The sequence below is a fragment of the Protopterus annectens genome, chromosome 1.part2, assembly GCF_019279795.1.
Source record: "Protopterus annectens isolate FY-2018-M chromosome 1.part2, PAN1.0, whole genome shotgun sequence".
NCBI lineage: Eukaryota > Metazoa > Chordata > Ceratodontiformes > Protopteridae > Protopterus > Protopterus annectens.
Window position 1 is genome coordinate 399,280,120 of NC_056727.1, and position 23,568 is coordinate 399,303,687.

At 40.9% G+C, this 23,568-nt stretch overlaps 1 protein-coding gene across 3 annotated transcripts in view; it reads right to left on the reverse strand.

Moving 5' to 3' along the window:
- Window positions 1-23,568, reverse strand: part of PAK5 (p21 (RAC1) activated kinase 5) — a 2,555,323-nt gene that overhangs the window by 1,595,730 nt on the left and 936,025 nt on the right. The gene's annotated exons all lie outside the window — the stretch shown is intronic.

Consider the following 23,568-nt stretch of genomic DNA (forward strand, 5'->3'; position numbering starts at 1 on the left):
AAAGGTGTTGAGATGGGGCAATCCAAAATTGACCTCCAAAGCAATCCTTTCTGGGCACCAGGAACATTCTGGAGTAGAAATCTCTTCCTTTTTGGTCTTGTTGAACTTCCGGAATGGTTCCTTTTCTCCAAAGATTTAGAAGTAGCTCTGGGAAGGAGGGTGGTTGTTCCTTTGGTGGTTGAGGGGTACCCCTGAAGGAGCGCAGGGAATCCCATACCAGAAAGTTTCTTTCTGAATAACAGAGAGAACCCACGAGTCTTGAGTTATGCTTTCCCAGACTAACATAGACAGAGGCGCTGGGAAAGTGGAATGTGAGGGGGTGGTTTGGACAGTCAGAGGGAACCCGGCTTGTCTGGAAAAGGCTGCTTCTCAGCCACAGTTGCAGGGGCAGCCCTGGAATGCTGAGCCCTCCTACCATCCTATTTTGTTTTAGGTGGAGCGGGAGGCACGAGTGCCTATGTACAAAAGCAATTTTTACTGGGTAATTTCTCTGAAATTTAAGCACTAGAGCACTGGAGAGAGAAAGATGTGCTTCAATTCTTGTAATTTCTTTCCCCTTTCCTGCAGAGATTTGAATACATTAGCAGTTGCAGGACCAAACAAAGAAGAGTTGTCCACAGAAGCAGTCATAAGCTTAGATTTAATGCCCTCTGGTAATAGCTGGAGTCTAAACCAGGAAAATCTCTAAGACACAGCCAGAGACAGCTGCCCTGGCAGATGCCTCTGCAGCATCATAGCTGCATTTGATGGAGTGGTGGGCTACCTGTGAGGAGGCTCCAAGCAAGGATGCAGTCAAGGTCTTATTCTCTGAGTCAGTCAAATCTAAAATGACCTGGTAGAGTTGGAACAGAAGTTCTAGGGCAAATTTGGTCGTGTGTGTTTGGTAATTAATAGCTCTAAATACCAAGGTGGCTGAAGTGCACACTTTCTTGCCCAGCCTTTCCAGGATCCTGCTGTCCTTATCTAAAGGAAGGAGAGAGGTTGAAGGCAGTAACCAGGACGGTTTGTCTGAAGCCACTGAAATAACTGATGGATCTACTGAAGGACATTTAAACAGGAACTTACAGTCTTCAGGGACCTTGTAAAATCAGTCAGGCTTCATGGGGCAAGAGGTTGTGAGTCGGAAGCCTTGGAAGCAGAGGAAAAGGCATCTAGGAAAGCAGGTAACACAGGAGAAATAGCTGAAGGGCTATGTGATTCCACCTGCAGGCGGCCATAATACCTCTTTTGTACTTCAGATACCAGAGTGTTATCCCATTTGAAATGATCTCTCATTCTGACTAGGGTCTCACCAAAATAGTTCTTCCATGGGCGAGTCAGTTCCATTGCAGTCCTCCTTCAGGGAAGCGTAGTACGGGGGGGGGGGTCTGTGAGGAATAGGCCAGAGATTCCTCTTCTGAGGATGCCTCCATCTGAAGAAACCTATTCCCCAACTCTTTTATGTGGAGATGCTGTGCAATGTGGTATAGGGACTCAAACACCCAAGGGGGGCTTAAGGGGCATAAGGGCCTTGAAAAGACTATGGATGGATTGTTCCCAATCACTGTAAGGATCCTCTGAAGGGGACAAATATCTTAACTCCTTTTTCTTTCGATGCAGGTCTGCCTATGTAATGTAGGAGGGCCAGATGTAGACCAACATTCAATAATATCAGAGTGAATTTAATATTGAATCAGGATATGAGGTATCCCTTTTAAGGCCTTTGGTTAATACGAGGCTTGCTCAGCCTCTGAGGATGCGCCTGTGGCCGGATCCAAAGTGGGTTTAACATCAGGCTTGGTCTGTGATCTGGAACCAGGAACCAGACAAATCTCCGGGCTCTCATCTGCCTCAGGAGAGACATCCATAGTAACAGGGCAGCAGAGGCTTCAGGCTTTGGCTTTTTGGCCTTCCACTTAGCAACCGAGTCAACCTCGGGCCTCAAGAATCCCTCCATCGCACTTTTAGCTAGTAACTTTAAGCGCTGTTATTCCAAGTAAATGGCTAAGGAGGAAAGTCTACTTCTTAGGGTCTTGGGTACAAAGACCTGACAAATGGGACAGGATTTGTGGTTCTAGGTTCTAGGAAGAACAAACACTGAAGATGGCTATCTTTATGTGGAATTTGTCTTCTAAACTGGCATTTGCCTTTGTTGGATGACATGAACCCCATCACAAAATAGTGTAAAAAAAAAAAAAAAAAAAAAGTTTCCCCAACGGGGCATTTATCTGAAAATTCACTGGAAAACAGCTTTCACCTTGGCGAGCAGACAGACATTCAAGGGTGGTGTTCGAACTGGTGGCAGAGAAGTACTGAGGTAGATGTGTGCATATGTCACTTTTATGGCTGATGTATGAGAGCAATCACCCATCCTACGGTAGTGAAAGACTTGCATACTGGCCAACATTGGATAGCCTACAGTGAAGAACTCCCTCATGTTAAGAATACTGCAACAGATGAATAGGACATAATAAAGGTGTTTAAAAAGACCAGGAATTTCACTCATGCTCAGACTTGCTGACTGACATTACAATGCCTCAATTCCTACAGTCATTGCTGTAACATCAACCGCCCCCTTCTCATTTTACTACACAGTGTCGCAGTGCCAAATTAACTGTCACAATTTCTCTCAATTTAATGTCACTTTCATACCTGCTTTGACAGTCAGAAAATCACAGGTGGTCTTTTATGCAATTCATCCATCTCTTAGGTGGATATCCTCTTACATTCCTCCTGTATCTCTACAACTGGGGCTCTGATGTCCTTATTCCTTCTTTTGTCCCACAATTTGCATCCTACCACCCATCCCAAAAACTTATCTCCATTACCTCAACCTTATTCACCTGGGCTGCCCTTCTTGCCCAGGTTTCTGTGCCACTGCTTTTGCACACCTTACTTTTTTTTAGCTTATTTGGCATTCCTCCTTAACACACAATCCCAAATACTCTGTGCCAGCTGGCTGCAGCACTTCTGACTTTAGATTTGACCTTCTCATTTAGGTTTCTCCTTCTCAACCACGTCTGTCAAATTCATGAAGCTTTTGTCCTGTTCCACTATTTTCCCTTCTATTGTCATTTTTCACTTTCCCCACTTGCTGCCATGACAACCATGTTGTATGTACTCAGTTTCATCTCATGTGCCTACAGATTTGCATTCCATTCCCCTCTCTCTCTCCACTATCTTTCTCACTGCAAAACTATTACTGATTCTTCTGAATGCTGATCTGAATACTAGCTGCCAAACTCCAATCTTAATGCCAACAGTTGTGAATGCCCACTTTGTTCTTGTACATTGGCACTAAAATACTTATTCTCCAGTCATCCAGGATACACCTTTCTCTCTCTCTGCCACAATGAGCATCCTCAGAGTGATTGGGTGTTACAACTTCTGTGGGGTTTTCTTCATTCAAAAGTTACTGGAAGTAATTCTTCAGTTTGCTTTGGTGTCTTCTTGGTGAAGACATTATTACTGCCATCCTTTATGAATGGCATACGATGACTATCTTCTTCATCCTTCTGTATGTCTTGCAACTTGATACGAGTTTCTTTGTGTCATATGTTAAGCCATTTTTCAGAAGCAGATAGAGTTTTTCTGAAGCTCTGTTCTTTGTCATTACAACTCTCTCAACCTTCTCAAACATTTCTATCTCCCAATTCTTCCTCCACTTCACCTTTCTTCTGATAACTTCCTGGACTCCTGCATTTCACCACCAATTTTTCTTATGCTCATAGGTATATACGAAGTAATAGGTAAGCTGTTTTTTGGCCATTTTAAAACCTAGCTAGTTTCCCTTTTGGTGCTTGAATTATCCTGGCCCATTTATTGTTAAGTTGGTCTTATCCATCCCATGGTCAATAATTATATATACCCCTAGTGAAACGAACTTTTGAACATACCATAGATAATTTGATGGGATCCATACATGGGACAATGCATTTAGAAGCCGCATCTGTCCATCAGTATGTACAGGGTCATTCCTGGGGTAAATTTTCTGTTCACCATCCATGGATCCAAGTTGCTCTTGAATATGGACAGGGATGAGCTTTGTTTTACATGGATGGGGAGTCTGTTCCACAGCAGCAATATTCTCTGTGAGACAAACCTGTCCCTCCAAACCATTCTGTTGATGTTGAGGAAGATGTTACCTTAATAGGTACCCGATTTCCACAAGTAAATCATTTGCATATTTGATCAATAATCTTCTCCCATGCTGTTTTGAGATGCTGACATTCATTTGACTTTATGTCCTCCTCTTCATGAGGTTCTACAGCTCAGAGTGTTTCCTTGAAGTCCTTTGCTTTCACTCCAGTCAACCTCCAGGTCTACAGTCTAGTCTCTGTTAACCTTAGACCCTTCTCTGACCTCTGCTTGCAATAGATTGTGGCCACCACTGTTTTATGCTGAGGGACAACAATTTTACTGAAGATGATTTTGCAATATCGGAATCTAACCAAATCCCTTTTTCTTACTAGTAGGAAGTCTACAAAAGCTGAATATTGACCATCTCTCTCTCTCTCACTCCATCTCTCTTGAAGATGTATTGGTCACCATCAAGCCATATGCTTGAAAGAAGTCCAAAATGGCCCTTCCTTATTTACTCCTGCTGCCCCAGCAGTGTGGGCATAGGCAGTCATCAGATCTTGTTCTGTGACACCATGTGCATTCAGGTCAGCCACCATAATAAACTCCAATTCATTTTATCCTGCTTTTTCCCTGTGGTTGCTTAACTATTATTGTTCCTATGAATGCATTTTTCCTTGCCCTCGCTGTGTGGCACATGATGAGATTATGAATACTGCTTTATCATTACACTGGAGTCTGACTGATATGAGTTTGTCACTAATTGTGAAGACATCCTTCACTGTCTTCAGAAGACTCTCTCACCACAGTTACCACACTATTTCTAGTCTGTCCTATGCCTCAGTGGTAGACTCTGAATATCAGACCAAGTGACTTTGCTGCACTGTCCTTCCACCATTTTTCCAGGATACATAGGATGTCAAGTCTACCTCTGACTATAATATTGTCCAATTCCAAGCTGCATCCTTTCAGCAAACCTACATTCAGTATAGCAATCTTTAGTTCAGAAACTACCAGAAAAGACAATCCCTGTATCCCAGACAATTTCCTATGTATATCTATAGTAAGAAGGAAAACAGTTTTGCTTTATATCCACTGAAATCAGTCACATTCCCAGTCTCCCCCACATTTTATACATGTTATACATTTTACATGATTAGAGATTTAAACCACCACTTTTATGAAAAATAAATTACATCTGCTGTGGTTTAATACCATTTATACATCAGACTGAATAAGGGTCAGTCCCAGTCTCCCTCCTCCTGTAAACACGTTAAAGGAACAGGTAGACTGGAAATTAAGAAGAGGGTGTGAAAATAGTAGGAAGAGAGAAAGAACTGATGAACGATAAACACACATTAGACTGGGACATTATACCATTAAGGACATTTGGGATAAGAGTAGATGGGTAACAATCTAGTATAGCCATCAACATAAATGCCATACAGACCAGAGTGGTTTGGGGAAAATCAAAGCCATCTTGAGATTAAATGTAATATCTGTTGTCACTATACATCTGGCTGGAGGAATGATCAGTTGAGGTACTGTATCACATCTGGCCAGCACTTATACATACCTTAAGGTGAATGACCATTAATAAAAAAGGGAGGAGGATTTAGAACTTCCTCTAGTAGTGTTTTGGTATTATAGTACTTTTAGCCCATTAGTAAACCACACATTTAAGTTTCATCTATCCACTTGAGTTGTTGCATTCATGTCAACCACAGCTGGCTTCACTACTGACTACAGTGTTATCACTATCCATTTCCAATGTACCCCTTTGATGAGGTAGGCCATGGGTATTCAGAAACAAATACTAGGTTTTCTTGCATTAGTGTTTTAGAATTAGGGTGCAGTTTAGGATATCATCATTGGGACATCCAAGTCTTACTTTTACATCTGACTTGTTGCATTCTTGTTAATTTGTAGCCAGTACGTCTCTTTATAGAATTATTACTGTAAATTAATTCTACTGTGCTCTGCACATTACACTGTCAGTGTGACTATTACTAGAGACTCTATTTAAAAGGTATGTGGCTTGCCTGGTCAGGCTGTGTAGAGGGATAAAGTACTAACTGTGCCACAAACAACCAATGGCTAACTAGCAGCATGGGTACTGGAGATACATGATACAGAAGGAAGCAAGTGAGCACCTGATGGTGGACCATTCACCCTTGAGAAAAGCTGCCAGTTAGGTTTGTTGTAGATATATTACAAGCAGCAGGGAGCTCAACATGCACATGCTGCAAAGAAGTGTGCCACTCAAACAGGGTACTAGGTATGCACAGTAACACACACATACTTTCCTAACAGTGCAGCATACAAGCCACCAGTAGAAAGAGATAGGACAGTTTAATACATGCAGACTGGCCCTAGAAGTCCCTATATAGGAATCCCATTTTATGTGCAATAGCCCTTTGTTCTGGTGTGCAGACTCCCTCTGTCCTTGAAAGCCAGAAAGCTCTCACACTACCTCCCTCATGTTTTGAAATAAAAGGTGTGCCTGTTGCAACTCTCTCTTCCAAATCCTGGTCTGTTACCCTTGCACTTCATATTATTTGGTAACGGTAGGGCAGGATTCAAACCCAATCCATTCATCACAGAAGGGATTTTAAATGTTTTACTGCGAAAAGATAATGTTTTAAAAATAATAAAATTCTGTCATACTACACAAATTTAACATACATAACCTTGATTTAGAAAGATACATAGCTCTTAAAAAGCTTTCAGTGTTGTAATTTTTCTGAATGGTAATCAGCCTGTCACCAGGACCTGTGTTTTAACAGCAAAGGGAATGGACACAAGTCTGTTTATACTGATGAATGATCTTCCCTTTTGAAAAAATAAATATTACAAGGCTATTAACAAGGGAGTTTAAAATCTCAAGTGGTAAAATATGACGTGGTTGTATGCACAGTTAGAAGTACTACGATAACCACTATACAACAATGAACTTGATAAGGGCGACTCAGGCACACAAATCACTCAAAGCATGGCAGCAGAGCTTGGATCTCAGCAAGTAATACATAGCTATGGGAAAAAAATCCAGAGAAGCCAAAGGAAGAATAAAGAGGAAAAACCCAAATGTTAGAATTTAATTACACACCTCACATATCTTTGTAAGAGGCAGGTACCCTCACACACACTAGTGTGTGCAAATTCCCATCAGAGCAAAAAACCTTTTTAACAGAAGTGAAACTGAAGACATATATGAGGAAGTAACTTAAGCTCCCTACTGAAAAAAAAAGTGTGTAATACAGAAAGCAAGAAAGAAACCAAAACCTGTAGTAAAAACACCATTCCAGTGATCTACTGTCAAATTTAATTCTTAAGTTCACTTAACCATTCTCATCAGGACTATTTAAAATAACATAAAAATGCACAGCATTTCAGAACAGGCTAACTTACCCATCAAAGGAAAAACATACAAATATCTCATTATGAATACAAGAGATACAGATCAGTTCTACCATGGCTACTCACAGAGTGGGTGTGGAACAAAGACCTAAATGCAGCTGCAGAAATGACTGAAGCAAGCTATATAGACTGCCACATCCTGACAGGAATGACCATGTACTGCAGTTTGCATATTTAATGCATGAAAACACAAACGCAATGAGCAAGTCATTTGCAAAGGCAGACTGGCCTACTTTCTAAACAAATGAAATGAAAAGCTTGTCTCCTATTACAATTCTATTGTTTACGTAGAGAAAATGTAACTAGTAAAATGACATCTAATATGCAGATGATCTATAATGTTGTTAGATATGTTATTACATCTCACTTGGAAAAAAGACTACAAAAAGGTAAACATAAATTTAAACAATCCTCAAAATAGTCTCCTTAGTGCAAAACAAAAATTCTTGCATACACCACACAAATCTTTGAATATCTATTTATCCAAAAAGATACTATGCTTATGCTTGATGATTCAGTCAAAGACAGCAACATTAGCTAGTGAATAGCTCACATACCAACATTAAGCCAGGTATTTTAAAAACAAGCCAGAAATGTTAGAAGAATGTTGAAGGAGCTGCTAAAATGTATTCAGTCTGTCCTCTCAAGCAACACAAAACTGATCAACAATTTATTACGTACTGCAAGCCAAGGTAAAACAAGTAAATAAATATTTCAGCAATATCAAAGTCTGTAAGCAATGATTTGGGATCTAGATGGACTGCATTAAGACAATAAGAAAAAACAAATGTATGCACTCACCATAGCGTTCCATCTGCGTTGTCCATTTTCATGCTTCCTCAACTGTTGGGTTCAGATCCAAGGCTCGGCCACTTCTACCAGACTCTCGGGTCCAAAACTCTCAAGCTCCTCCTGTTACCCACAATGCCCTGCCAACCTAACATACTGCAGATCTATTGAAACACAAAGCAAAGGGCTTCCAACAAACACCAACACCAGCAAAGCAAAAGTCCTTAACGCAATTTATTCTTTTTTAAAAACCAAAAGCGTTTTCGCTACTGGCCCGTAGCTTCATCAGAGGTAAATGCAAACAGTTTATGTGATGAGTAAGCAAGCCTTTTAACAAGGATACACTCTGATTATAGGAAGTGACGACATTTTTAAAAAATGATTAACAAATTATAACACCTTCCTCTACGCAACTTTTAAGAAAGATCTACTGAAAAGCATATTTTCATTAGTTACAAACATTAAAAAGTAACATCAATGAACTGTAATTAAAAATCCATAAGTGCGTAAATTTTAACCGACAATAGATTGCTGGCATTCATTATCGCAATTGTGAATAGGCTACTTAAACTACAAGTGAGCAAATTCATGATATAGTACTGGTATTGTTCGTGTCATAACCATCAGGACTAATATCATCCCACTTATAAGAACATACATATGTAAGTTTTACATTGCTTTAACCTAAACTACACTCTAAAAAAATAGTGTAACTCATTTTTTAAAACTAAAAATCTCAACATTCTTATAAAAAATGTACTCATTCTAAAAAAATTTTCATTAACACATATATGCATTTTTTTTAAATTTGAATATGCACATATTTATTTCAATACCACTACCTTAAATAACTACGTAGTTTTAGTACTGGAGAAATATTACAATTCTCATTTAAACCGTGAGGCTTGAACGCATCCAAAGTGAGTTGCCATTCAAGCTCCCGGTTTTCTAAAATAAGAGATGTTGGACCACCCCTGATGTCAACTGGGACATGATCAATTCCCATAAACAAAAACGAATGTCCAGGATATGCACCAGTATGTTTTGCTAGTGCATTATCTTCTTTATTTTTCCTGATTGCGTAGGTATGTTCATATATTCTTTCACGGACCTTTCGGTCCGTTTTACCTACGTAAAACGCTGTGCAACACTCACAGAAAGCAATGTATACCACTGAAGTAGTCTGGCAATTAATTTTATGCTGAATTTTGTATTTTTTATTTCTAATATTAAATGTATTTCCAACTTTTATATATTTACAATAGTTGCAAGCTTCACATTTAAATGTTCCTTTTTGTCTACAAAGTAAATCACTATTGGCTTTCCTTTGTAGAATCTCTTTTAAATTACTTGCTCTCCTGTAAATAATATTGGGGCGGGAACCTAATTTTTCCAAAAGCAGAGGTGATTCAGAAATAATTTGCTAGTTTTTAAGTATTATCGACCTAATCACATCTGAGTCGATGTTAAATGTTGTGACAAAACTTAAATTGAAAGATGGTACATTATGCTCCTCTACATTCAATACCTCTACTGTTTCAACACTCAGGCTTAACAAGTTTTCCATTTGACTTAAGGTAGAAGAACTTTGGTTTAGTAGAGGTTTGTAAAAACCATCTATTCTTTTTTGACTAACTTCGTGTATTAGGTCGTCGACCAGGTTAACTGGATAACCCCGATTCACAAATAACTGTTTAAGAAAGAAACATTCTTTTGTGAAGTCAACAAAAGTACTGCACATCCTACCAGCTCTGACTAGTTGACTTTTGACTATTGACCTTTTCTGTCTGAATGGATGTAAGCTTGAAAAGTGTAAAAAGAAGTTGACATACGTAGGTTTCCTATAGACTGTTGATGTTAATACTTTCTTCTCTAGGTCTTTCTCTAATTTTACGTCCAAGTAGTCAATTTCTTTTGTGGAAAATTTGTATGTAAAATTTAAAAATTGTGTTGCTCCATTAATTATATCCACAAAGTGACCTGCCCAACGTGCATCTTCACGTACAAGTATGAAGATGTCGTCAAGAAACCTAGTATAGAAAGTGATATTTTTCATCAAATCGGTGTTATTAAACAGAAAATGTTTTTCCCAGTATGCTACGAAAAGGTTCGCTACACTTGCTCCACAAGGGGAGCCCATAGCTACACCTTGTTCCTGCAAAAAAAACTCCTTATCAAACATGAAAAAGTTAGAAGTCAACACAATATCAAGCATTTCTGTAACTAAATCTATTTCAGGTGTGGGTGCACCTAGTTCTTTCAACAGTAATCCTATCCATTCCACTGCCTCCAAATGTGGAATGGAAGTATACAGATCAATGACGTCAATAGTCAAAAAGTTATTGGATTCATCAAAAGGAATGTCATTGATGTTGTTAAGAAAAGTCCAGGAATCTTTGCAAATACCTGGAACACCCCTGATGTATTTTGTCAGTATGTTATCAATCAACTGTGAGCAATGGTAGGTGATAGAAGACCGTGCATCTATCAAGGCCCTCATAGGAGGGTCCTGCACATTTTTATGTATCTTAGGGATCCCAAACATTACTGGCACTTTAGATGGAACTATGTCAATGTAATTGTAGGTATTTAAGTCAATTTTACCTTCCAAAAAGAGATCCCTAAAATATGACCTAGTACGTCTTTGTGAGGTGTTAACCTCACTTAAGGATACCGGTTTATATGCAGGGCTCTCAAGGGTAGTCTTCATTTTATCTATATATTGGAACTCATCAAATACTGCTATGCCCCCACCTTTGTCTGGTTTAATGAACCTGACAGGAAGGTCAGTACTGCAGATCTAGTTTGCTGCCCTAGATATAAAGGGACCACATCTTGAAGAAGCTAATGAAGACAGAATAAGAAAAAGAAGCTGGAGCTCAAACCTGGAACAAAGGTTCCCGAGAAACCTCTTAGGTCTTCCTGAGGAAGAATGAAAATGGACAGCATCAACTGGGAAAACTACTCATGTACAAACTCTTGTGCTCAACGTTTTCTGGAATTCATAAATTCCAATACCTTGGATCAACTTATCCACACCCCCACCAGGGGCAGCAATATCCTAGACCTGGTTATTACCAACATGGGCAACCGGTGCTCCACACCAGAGGTCAATTCCTTGTTGGTCAGATCCAACCACAAACAAATCACCCTAGACATCCACATCCCACCCCCACCCCCAATTAGGGAAACTGCCGTGAAAAATTTCTCCAAAGCCAATTTCATGCTTAAGACAGAAGTGGCAAACTTCACGACACCCATGCTGACGGGCAATAGAGGTATGACTGCTGAATCCTACACAAATGCACTTTATAAGCACTTACACAAGTGCATAGATCGTGCAATCCCTAACAGAACCAAGATGCTATCCTCCAAAAAAGGAAGCCAATCTGGTGGTCCCTGCCATAAACAAACTCTACAACAGAAGAAAGAAACTGTTGCAAAAAAGAGTAAAATCCCATGATTGGAGGAACTCACAGGTCAGCCTCAGTAAGAAGCAGAGATCCCTCAATAAAATCCTCCAAAGCTAGTTACGAAAACAAAATCGCCACTAAAGACAACCACAAAGCATTCTATAGCTATGTCAAGAATCTCAATGGCAACACTCAGATCTGCTCTGAGTTACAGCACAATGGCACTAAATATACAGAACCAACTGATATTGCCAACATCCTGACAGATAGGTTCAGTGCTAACTTTACCCCCCTTTCATCCCCCAATGGGCCCACCTCTATACCGGAAGAATGCAAAGTTCCTGTAATCACGGCTGCACAGGTAAAAAACACACTCTCCAAAGCCAAGAACACAACATCCCAGGCTGCATTCTACATGAACTACAGAACGAACTGGCACCCCACCTAAGTACCATGTTCAATCATAGCCTCACCTCAGGCTATGTGCCCACTGAATGGCGCACAGCGACGGTTATCCCACTCCACAAAGGGGGAGCCACCACAGACACCGGAAACTACCGCCCCATTAGCCTGGTCTGCAAGGCTATGGAACGTATAGACAATGACATTGGTAATCTCCCAACTCTGGATCCCACCCAGTTCAGGTTTGTAAAAGGCAGATCATGTCTCCAAAACCTGATAGACTTCTTTGAAGTGGTCATATATGAGGGTAAGGTGGTTTCACACAGCCTATCTAGATCTCGCCAAGGCTTTCGACACCATCCCCCACTCTGGAATTATAGATAAACTCACTAAACTAGGTACAAATCCCTATGTCACAAGATGGGTTGCCAACTGGCTCACTGACAGAACCCACACTGTGAAAGTAGCAGACTCCAAATCCAACTTCAGACCAGTGACAAGTGGAGTACCACAGGGTTCAGTCCTAGGTCCTCTCCTGTTTGGTATCTAGTTCTCTGAAGTACAGGCTAACACAGAAGGTCTTTGGCTAAGTTCGCAGACGACTGCAAGCTAGGAGCCATAATCAAAACTTCAAAAGATGTGGACATCCTACAAAAGACCCTTGCTGAGACAGATGCCTGGTGTCAAAGCCATGGCCTCAAGCGCAATGCCAAAAAGTGCATTGTCATCCCTTTTGGTAAAAATTCTGTACCCATGAACTACCACATAGGCAGTAGTCTACTTAACACCGAAAGTGTGATAACAGACCTTGGGACATGGGTGGACAGTAGTCTTACCTTTGATAATCACATCGCCACAGTAGTCAGGAAATCCTTCTACATGGCACACCTCATCACAAAAGGCTTCTCATCCAGGAAAAAAAAAAAAAAAAAGAGGTCATTGTTCCCCCTCTACTCGTCACGCGTTACACCCATTATAGAGTACAATGCCCCTTTTGGTATGTACCTCACAAGACATCTACAACAACTGGAAAGGCCGCAGAAATACCTCACAAAGAGGATTACCTGCCTCAAACAGATGCCCTACGCAGACCATCTCAAAAAACTGCAGCTTTACTCCATCGCATATCGCCTACTCAGAGGCGATCTCTGCCTAACACACAAAGCTATGTCAAACCCAGAGCTTTTGGACATGCTCCACTTAAAGAAATCCCAGTCCCTCCGAGCTACACACTTCTAGGGACCTAAACCTTGTCACCACAATAAACAGAACATGCTGGAGGGATAGATTCCTGTCCCAGAGATTTCCCATACTCTGGAACAAACTACCTATCTATATCAAACAAAGCTCCTCATTAGCACTTTTCAAGAAAAATCTTGATGATTGGATGGGAGATAGGAAATTCACCCCAGGGATCACTTCTGTGGCTCTGCTTGACAGTGGCATAGGAAAATAATTTTCTTGGGTGGCGAAAGTCAGGGTACCTTTTGGCTAGGCTTATATAATCCCTAGGGCCAACAGCCTAGTGCCTACCTATGAACCTATATACATAAAATGTTATGGTGAGTGACTGTGTTGCTCCTTTCATTCATTCATCAAATGGTGGGACAGAGTCCCCAGTTACTCGAACCTTGGGTGGCCCTCATGAAAGGATATACAGAAGTACTGCGGAACCAAAGCTAGCTCTATTTCTGGAAATCAAATTCAACTTATAATGAATAAAATAAAAAATGCTGCCAGGCCACGTTAGAATGAACTTTAGTAATACAAAAGATAAGTGCTTTCGTCAGTTAAAGTACCAGTCTTCATAAGATAATCATCATCATACACCCCCCTTCCTTTTATAATACAAACAATTAAAACCTAAATTAATCCGCTAATCAGCTCTTAAAGAACCAGGACAACAAGAATAATATAGTACAATTCAAGAGACTAAAGAACCAACTTACTAAATGAAATAAATAATAAAATACAACCACAAAAACAATTACCACCTATAAAACATTTATAAATACTAATGTTCACAGGTTCATAGGTGTGTACTAGGCTAATGGCCCTGGAGCCTTTACAAGTCTAGCCCATAGGATTACCCTGGCATCATGCCACCCAACCTTAGTTCCTGGTGCCTCTGTCGAGTACAGCCACTGGAGTGATTCCCGGGGTGAGGCTGTGATTGAACAGGGCACACAGGTGAGGTGCCAGTTCACTCTGTAGCTCATGTAGAACAAAGCCAGGTCCCACAGAAGCTATATTCTTGGCCTTGGACAGTGCTGTTTTAACCTGTGCAGCAGTAATACTGGGTGCCTGACAATCTACTGGTATTGTGATTGGTCCATTGGGGGTGGAGGGGTAAAGTTAGCACTGAATCTGTTCACCAGTATATTTGCAATATCTGTTGGCTCGGTATAGGAGATACCGTTGTGCGGTAGCTCAGAGCAAATCAGGGTATTGCCATGGAGATTCTTTACATAACTATAGAAGGCTTTGTGGTTGTCTTTACTATCTGCTGCAATTTTGTTTTCATAGCTAGCTTTAGTGGATTTGATGAGGAATCTCAACCTTTCGCTGAGGCTGATAAGGGAGTTTTTCCAGTCTTGGGACTTCACCTTATTCCGCATCAGTTTCCTCCTTCTGTTGTAGAGTTTGTTTATGGCAGGGGACCACCAGATTGGCCTCTTTTTTTTTTTTTTTTTTTTTTTTTGAGCAGAGCATCTCAATTCTATTGGGTATGGCATGATCCATACATTTGCGTACGTTTGTACAGTGCATCGGTGTATGATATGGCGGTCATGCAACTATTCTCCGTTTACATGGGTGCCGTGAAGTTAGCCACCTCTGTTTTTAGGAGTCCAAAGTTAGCTTTGGAGAAGTTTTTCATGGTGGTTACCTTTGTTGAGGGGGGTGGGAGGGATGTGAATTTCCAAGGCGATTAGCTTGTGATCGGATCTAACCAGGGAGGAGTTGACTATTGGTGTAGAGCAATAGTCGCCCATTTTCATAATTACCAGGTCAAGGATGTTGCTACCTCTAGTGGGGGTAAGAACAAGTTGGTCCAGGGCATTGCAATTAATGAATTACAGAAAGCGTTGGGCAAGTGTATTGGTACATGAGTAGTTTTCCCAGTTAATGGAGGGGTAGTTGAAGTCACACAGAATGAGAGTGTTAGGTTGGACCATAATATTCTTCAGGGTGCTTAGGAATGTGGAGTGTGAATCTTGGGACATGGTTGGGGACCTATAGCAGGCTACGACCTGAATCGCTGTCTTACCCAATTGTTAGCTGCACCTGAAGCATCTCAGATGCGTTATGTTGGGCTACCAGTCTGGAGGTGTGCGCATCCTTTATGAATATGGAAACACCACCGCCTTTGGAGCTTTGGTCCAAGTTCTGGGACCGAAAGGCGTGGAATGAGTTGTAGCCTGGTAGTGCAGGGGTGTTCTCTGCTGCCTTGAACCAGGTCTCTGTTACAGCACAAATGTTGACGTTCTCAATTTTAAGGAGTACCTCGAGCAAGTGCATTTTGAGATTTAGACCTCTAGCGTTGAGCAGCATGACCCTCAAATTGCATTTGTTTGTAACTGTTACTGTGGTAATTTGGTCTTTGGAACACCGCCTAAAAAAGGCACTATAGGGGTGGCAAGAGCCTTGGCCAGTATCTGGAACCCCAGGGGTGACAGATGCAGGCCCTCTCTGGCAAAGCATCGAGGTCTGTCAATCATGTCATCCCAGGCAGACAGATACTGGATCCCCTTAGAATGACAAAAGAAACTTAGTCAATTGTTGAAATCAATCATTTTCTGCTTATACATTCTGGTTGATGGTAGGATGCTGCTCAGGGCTAGGGTCATACCCACCTGGGCTACATAATCCGAGAGCTCCTCCATGTCTCTTTTCATAGTCCAGGGAGGTATGTCTCAGGTCATTCACACCCACATGTACAATGATAGAGTCATATTTGTACCTGTTGTTGACAGACCTGAGTGAGTGCGTTATGTGGCGGATCCTGGCGCCTGACAGGCAGCTGACAGTTACTTTCTCCTTATTCAACCTAGTGAGTGGGACATCAGTATGCCTCACTATCGAGTCACCTATGACTAGTGTGTTGGGCATGCTGTTTTGCCTCAGGGGCTTTGGTTGAGTGGCACACTGTTTAGAAGAGTTATGTAACTTGTGATTAGTGTTGTGTTGTGATGGTCGAGTGTGTTTCTGCCTTGGAGGTCTCTGCTGTTTGGTTAGATTTTTATTGAGAGCCTCCGCAAAGGTAGGTGTGTAGTTTGTGTTTTTATGTGAAGGTAATGCTGGTGTGTGTTCTGGAGGGCTGTGTGTTCCATGTGCTGTGGTGCAAGTATTGACCTTCTCCTCCTGACCAGCTATTCCGGTCTTGGCTGGAGTGTGCGTGGCTTCCAATTTGGAAGTGCATCTCTCACAAGTCTGAGTGTTGGGGGGTAAGAGGGTTGTCTGTGTACATGAGGCAGTTGCTACATTGCCTTAGGATGCCAAGTTCATCAGGTTAATAAGGGAAAGCACAAGGAACTGACCTTTAGACATGCCTGGAGAGGTGGGCATTAAGTACTGGAGCAGTTTCCTTGTAGAACGTTTAGTGCTGGTAGCACTTTTGTGTACTACAATAATTGCTACAAGAAGTCTGGTAAAGTGCTAAACTAACAAGCTAGTAAAAGTGCAGGAGAGGAGAGAACTAGCAGATCTAAGGGGAAAATCGAAGAACAGACTTTGGCACTGCTCAGAAGCTTACAAACAGTCCTGGATACAGCAAAACTGTATCTGGACTAGATTAGTTACAGGAAAGGTTGAATTGTTTATATATAAAAATATTTTAACTCCCTCAGTTTTAATACCAATACACTAATAATTGACATTTTATCATTTCTGTCAGGGTACTGAGTGGCATTTAATCTTATTTGGCATACTAACTCTTTTTCTAAATAAGATTCCCAGTCACCACCTCCATTACAAAAAAACTAAAATTTCTTGAAATCTTTGCATTCAATGTTGTGCTTATATAGGGCATTTTTAACATTCTTCTTTTTTACTGCATGTTATCCCAGGATTAGTGGAAACGGACAATTTAGCTGCAGTATGGTTGGTGTGGTCTATCTTGCACAATTTATGTGCTGAACCGCATTCTATGTTGGTAAGATAGAAAGGGAATTAAGGCAGAGAATTTTCCATGTATCATTTTATTCATTAGTTTATTCAATAGTTTGTTTTTTTCCAGCTGTTTTATTATTAAACTTCATTCCACCATGGCTTGGCAGTGTCTTTTTTTTTTTTATTTTATTTTTGATTGTTGTACGCTGAGAATTTTTTATTATTTTATTTTTGTTTGTTGTACACTGAGAATAGTTTGTGGTTATTCAACTTGTAACGGACAATAAAAGTGTGAGCATTAATCCAAACTGCAGCTGCACAAATGTCATCTATCAAAGCCCTTGACCAAAAAGTTGAACAGACTTCCACAGACCTTGTGGAATGAGCTCTAGGAGGCTTAGGCAGGGATAATCCTCTTTTACTTTAGACAACAGGGATACAATCGGTTAAGCATTTGGCCAGTGTAACTTTGGAAACTGGTTTGCCCAATTTGTTAACAGAAAAGGAAACAAACAATTGGTTAGTTTTCCTGAAATTCTTGGTTCTATGGAGGTAAAAGCAAAGTGGTCTACGCGCATCCAAAAGATGGAGCATGTATTATTCCCTTATTTGAGAAGTTTGTAAAGAAAACTGGAAGGTTAATGACTTGGTTAATACTGGACTCAAAAGCTACCTTTGGCAAAAAGGATGGGTTGGTCTGCAAAGATACTCTGTCTTTGTGGAAGACCAGGTACGCAGATGTGGAATAAACAGCCTTGAGTTCAGATACTTGTCCAGGTAATGTGAAAGCAACCAGAAAAATGGTCTTCCAAGAAAGAAAGTTTAGATCTGAACTGGGTGAAGGTTCACAGGGAGTTTGGGTCAGGGCCTGAAGCACAAAGGTTAAATCCTAAGGAACAGTAGGCTCCTTTAATAGAAGTCTAAGTAAAAAGGTCCCTTTGAGAAAGGCTTTACATCATTTAGAAGAAGCTATGATGGAATTATTTTCGCCTAGGTGGAAGTTTGAAATGGAAGCCTACTGGACCCTAATAGAAAAGCTAGCCCATTCATTGAAAATTGAAGCTAAAAATTCAAGTGTAGCCAGTACAGGGGCAGAAAGAGGGTCCAGATCCCTGGTGAGGGCACATAATAAAAATCTCTTCCATTTACTTTAGTAAATCCTTCGACTAGAAGCTTTTTGAGAAGATAACAAAATATGACGAAGCGGGGAGGAGAGCCTGGGCTGTCTAGCAATCAGTGGAAATGGAGAAACCATGTGGTCTGTGTAAGACCTTGTATGTCTGGATGAGTCATGACTGTTGGATGAGATAGGAGATCTGGAGTTGGATCCAGTATCCAGGGCGGATGTAGAAGGTGAGGCCACAGAAAGGAGAACCAAATAGTTGGAGGGATCAGAGCAGAGAACCTGCTGCACTTGCTGTTTTGGTGAGACGCGAATTGGTCGCAGCATGGTCAGCCCCATTGACAGAAAATTCTCTCCACTTCTTTGACATTGAGAAATCACTTGTGAAGCATCAGAGTAGATCAGCACAGTTCGTCTGCAATCACATTGGTTTTCCCCTGGAATGTGTTGCCATAAGAAAGTGACCAGAAGAGATCACCCATTACCACACTCTCACTACTTCTCAACATAGCAAAATCAATCTGGTTTCTCCCTGTTAATGTACCAGACTGCTGACATACTGTCAACACCATTGTGTCTTGTTTTAAGAAAAAAGTACTTTCACGCCACTAAATCCTCCTGTGCTGAATGTTTTAAAAAAGATACTTATGAATTGCTATTTGCTTAAGTAATATCACCATACAAACATGGACCAATAGTTTTGGCTTAGAAGCTCTGAGGGACATTATAAATAAGAGTCAGAGTTCAACTCTAGTGAAAGAGGGATATTTATGTGCTACGAGACAACCATTTTCAGAAAAGGAATGTTGGAGAACACCCTACTCCAGAAGAGGCTATGTCACAACAGTGTTGAACTTTAAACAGAGCAGTTTTTTTTTTGAATGTTTTGTTGGACAGCTAGGATGACAAGAAGAAAAGATTAGGAAGGTCATCAGGTTCTTCTATTCAAAGAGACTGCTTGACAATTCCAGAGTCAGAATCAATTCAGATATACCAGTGACATACATTGATTACTATAGTTCAGGAGTTTGAACATCCAGTGTTGAACTACAGGTTTGAACCCCATCACAAAGGTACATGCAAGCCAAGAACCCTTATATATTTAGGCACATGTCAGGAGTGTACAGTATTCTATGTAGGAATGACTAGGACCTTGAGGAGAGGATACTGGAACAATGCTTTTAGATATCATTGCTAATAATCCAACACATTCATTTGTATTTAGAAATCTACAGACAGTCCCACCTAATTCTAGAAGGAGACAATTTCAATGATTTAGAAGATAGTGGAACTCTCTTGGATTCTCAACCATGTCTGATTTTCTTTGAACCATGTCTGATTTTAGTGGCAGTGTATACAGATATATTTGTTTGATTGCAATTGTTTATTATTACATTTTTTATTCTATATACAGACTTGGATGAGCAGTTTCTCCTAGACATACTCACAATGTCAGTAAAAGAAAGTATAATGTAATTTGTATAGATTTTTTATAATTTTATATTTTTTATAGATACTAGGCTTCATACCAAAGTTTTTTTCCATGTTTTCATTTATTGTTTATCTCTTCTCTAACTTGAGTCTGCTGTTTATGAGTTCCATTTAACACAATTAATTTATTGTTGTTCCTTTTCCAGTTCAATGTATTTATGTGTTTATTTGTTACTGCTGTATCACCAAGTGAGCTCTACACATGGCTTCACTAATAACACAAGTTTAGACTTATATATAAGCTAGGTTTTCATTTTACTGATAATTCATGCAATAGAGTTTTTTTAAAGAAGGGCAGTAATTTTATTTGCCTGACTACACTACATTAGATATTTTATTTTTTTTTTTTTTTCGGACATAGAGTTTTTTTAAAACATATATTTTTCAGTCATTAGGACTGGTTGAATAAGAAGAGTTCTTAGGACACATAGTTTTGATTAATTATCTCTTGTTTTAATAAAGAGTTTTTTTTTCATCATAACTGTTTGAGCTTTGTTGGTTGTTGGCATTTTTTTTTTTTATTTATTATTCCATCTACTCTAACATGAGCAAGCAACAGTACTTGCCAGTGCTTGGTTTGTTTAATTAAATTTTTTTAATCACATTAGGTTTAGATTATTTAAGCTAATTGATCACTCACTTTAGTTGTATATATATATATACTTGGAAGATTATTTCTGGAGAAGACCTTTGGGCTACAGTGACTGTGTGTTTCAGATGAATAGCAAATGTCCCAAATGGGAGAATGTCTTGAAAGGTTTACAACACTAGGAGAACTGCTCTCATTTCCAGGATATTGATATGCGTTTTGGCCTCTTCAGGGGACCATACAACTTGGACTGTCCTTCCCCAAGTACTGATCCCCCCAACCCCAATTGGAAGACATCCATGGTCACCATGGACAAGACCAGGGGAGAACAAAAGGATACCTTTGGAGAGTTTGTTCAAATGAATCCACCAAAGATACCTTGTGCATGGCGATGTAATCTTGACTGTAGTGGTTAAAGGATACTGAAAGATGGACCATTGGGTTGACAGGGTCCATTGACATATTCTCATGTGGAACCTGGCCAGAGGAACAAGGGTAATAGTAGCTGCAACAGATCCCAAGGCTTGTAATATGGGTTGCGCTGAAGATAAGAATTTTGCACTACTTTTCTGACCTGGGATCTCAGTGTCTAAATTTAAGCAAAAGGAAGAGAGGCTATCTAATTTACTGTGTTCAGCAACTATGAACTCCAGACTCTGCATAGGAAAGAGTTCTGATTCATTGTAATTGACTGTGATGCCTAGAAGAATGCACAACTGGATTAAGTAAGTCCCTTGCTCATAGGAGTCAATGCCTGGTTTGGGCAGATAGGAGCCAGTCGTCCAAGTATGAAAACACGTGGAATCCTAGCAGTCTCAAGTGAGCTGCTACCACTACCATGCATTTGGTGAATACCCGGGAGGCTGTAGTGAGACTAAGGGCAGTGCTCTGAATGGGTAATGACTGGCTCCCAGGCAGAAGTGCAGATATCTTCTGGAGCTTGATGTGATAGTACGCATTCTGAAGATCTATCGAGAACATCCAATCACCCTTTTGCAGTAAAGGCAATATGGACTGAACCATGACCATCTGGAACCTTGAATATTGCATGAACTAATTCAGTTTGTTGAGATCCAGTATTGGTCTCAAGTCCCCTGCCTTTCTTGGCACCAAGAAGAATCCTGAATAGGTCCCTGATACTCTGGTCTGGGGTGACCTCCTAGATGACTATTTTTCTAGCAGCTTTGCTATTTCTAATGCTGCAGCTTCCTTCTGGGTGGAATATCAGGAATTATTTTCATTTTTGTGGAGGAATTTATGAAAATGGTATGATATAACCTCTGGATATAATTCTCTGCACCCATGAATTTTTTTGTTACAGTATAGCCAGGCTCTTCAGCACAAACAGACATGCCCTGACTTCCTCCAGAGAGCAACAGTCGGGTCTCCCTTCACAAGCACTGGCAGGGCTCATCTGAGAAGGAATCCCAGAAGCCCTGGTTTTGTGGACCACTTCTGCCGCGGGGGCAGAGTCTTCCATTTGAGCTCCCCCTTCTGTCTCTGCGGGAACCATCTCCATGTGAGTCTTGAAAAGGACCCTGGGATTTGTAAAAAAAAAAATTTTCTACCTCCCCATTTACTCCTTGAGAAATATCTGAGGAGTACAAAAAAATGTGCCCTCACAGCAGACAGGGTCTTTCCCTCTTGCTCACATCTGGAGAGCGTGTCCATTGCCTTGGGGCCAAATAAGGAAGATCTATCAAAGGCAGCACTGATGAATGTAGAAGTAAAAGAGCTCAGCAAAATCACACAGTCGCAGCCAAGCATCTCTCTTACTGGCTATGCCTGAACCCACCACCTGGGAGGTACCTTCCTCTGCTTGGGAGATCAGTCTCATGGACACTAGAAATTGACTGGAAGGTAGTCAGTTGCGAGGAGACTAATTTGGTCCTCATCAGACATGAACCCAGAAAGAGATTTGGAAAGCTCTTTAGTCCAATCTCTTTATAATCTTATAAAATGTGCCAAGTAATTCAGCATCCAGAGTGCCAAGATCACTGAAGCATACACATAATTACAAAATCTCTCCAAAGCCCTGGACTCTCCATTTGGGGTATAGACAGAAGAGCTCTGTTCTGCAAGCTTTTATTGTGGCTGCCATGACAAGCATGGCATCAACTGCGATCTCCTTGCTCCAGTGTGCTGGTCCTTAGGAGGAGCTAAAATTTTATCAGATTGCTTAGAAATAGCTCCACAGCATGCAGCACATTCCATGCCCATCAAGAAACAAGATCTATTAGGGATTAGCTCCACAGTATCCAGGTCATTCCATGCCTGTCGAGAAACAAAATATGAGAGTTCATCAATCGGGGGGAGTCAATCATGAAAGACATGGGACAGACCTGAAAGCCTCCAGGAACACCAATTCCACTTGGGAAGGGGTATCAGAGGACCAACCACCTTTTTTAGGCACTCTAGGATGCCTCCAAAGGAGACATCATCAGGTAGAGATCTGTGGGATCCATCCCCTTCATAGAAATTGGTGTCCGTAGTAAGAGATTTGAGGGAAATATCGGTGTCTCCTTTTAAGCATCCTCTTCTGAGGGTCTTCCTCAGTGGGGTGATCTGAAGAAGTACCAGAAGAGATTAGGATGTCCTGAGGGACTGACTGGAGACTTGATTCAGCCGGCTGTCCCAGTGGAATGGATGAACGAGCAGAAAACTGAAGAATGTAAATTTGCCTGATCCCAGGAGGGCAGGGATGTCCCTAAAAAGTAGGTTGTCTCTACAACCTCAAATGCAAAACACCTGGGGGAAAAAGTCAACAACAAAGGCAATCATAATTCTCAAACCATTGGCTCCAGCATCCCCACAAGCACTTCACGCAAGGAGGGAGTTGGACCCAAGCTGTCCAGTACTGAAGTCCCATGGGAGATAGGTGGCTCCAAAAGCTTCAGTCTCAATCCCACTCCTCCACCCCCAAATCTGGTACTGACCCTTTGGCTCTGAGAGGCCACCAGCTCCAAAAACTCAAGGCCAGGTGACTCAGGGAACTTACCAGAGTCGAAGAACAGACATCTTCAGATCCAATGAAAACACCCGCAGGGGTGTAAGATCCTAGGGCTCCAAAACAGTGTGTCCGAATGGAGAAGTAGAGATCAAGGGGGAAGTGGACCGACACTGGATGAGAGAGCCAGAAGGAGATGGAGCTGGCAGCATCCCCATCTGTATCTGAA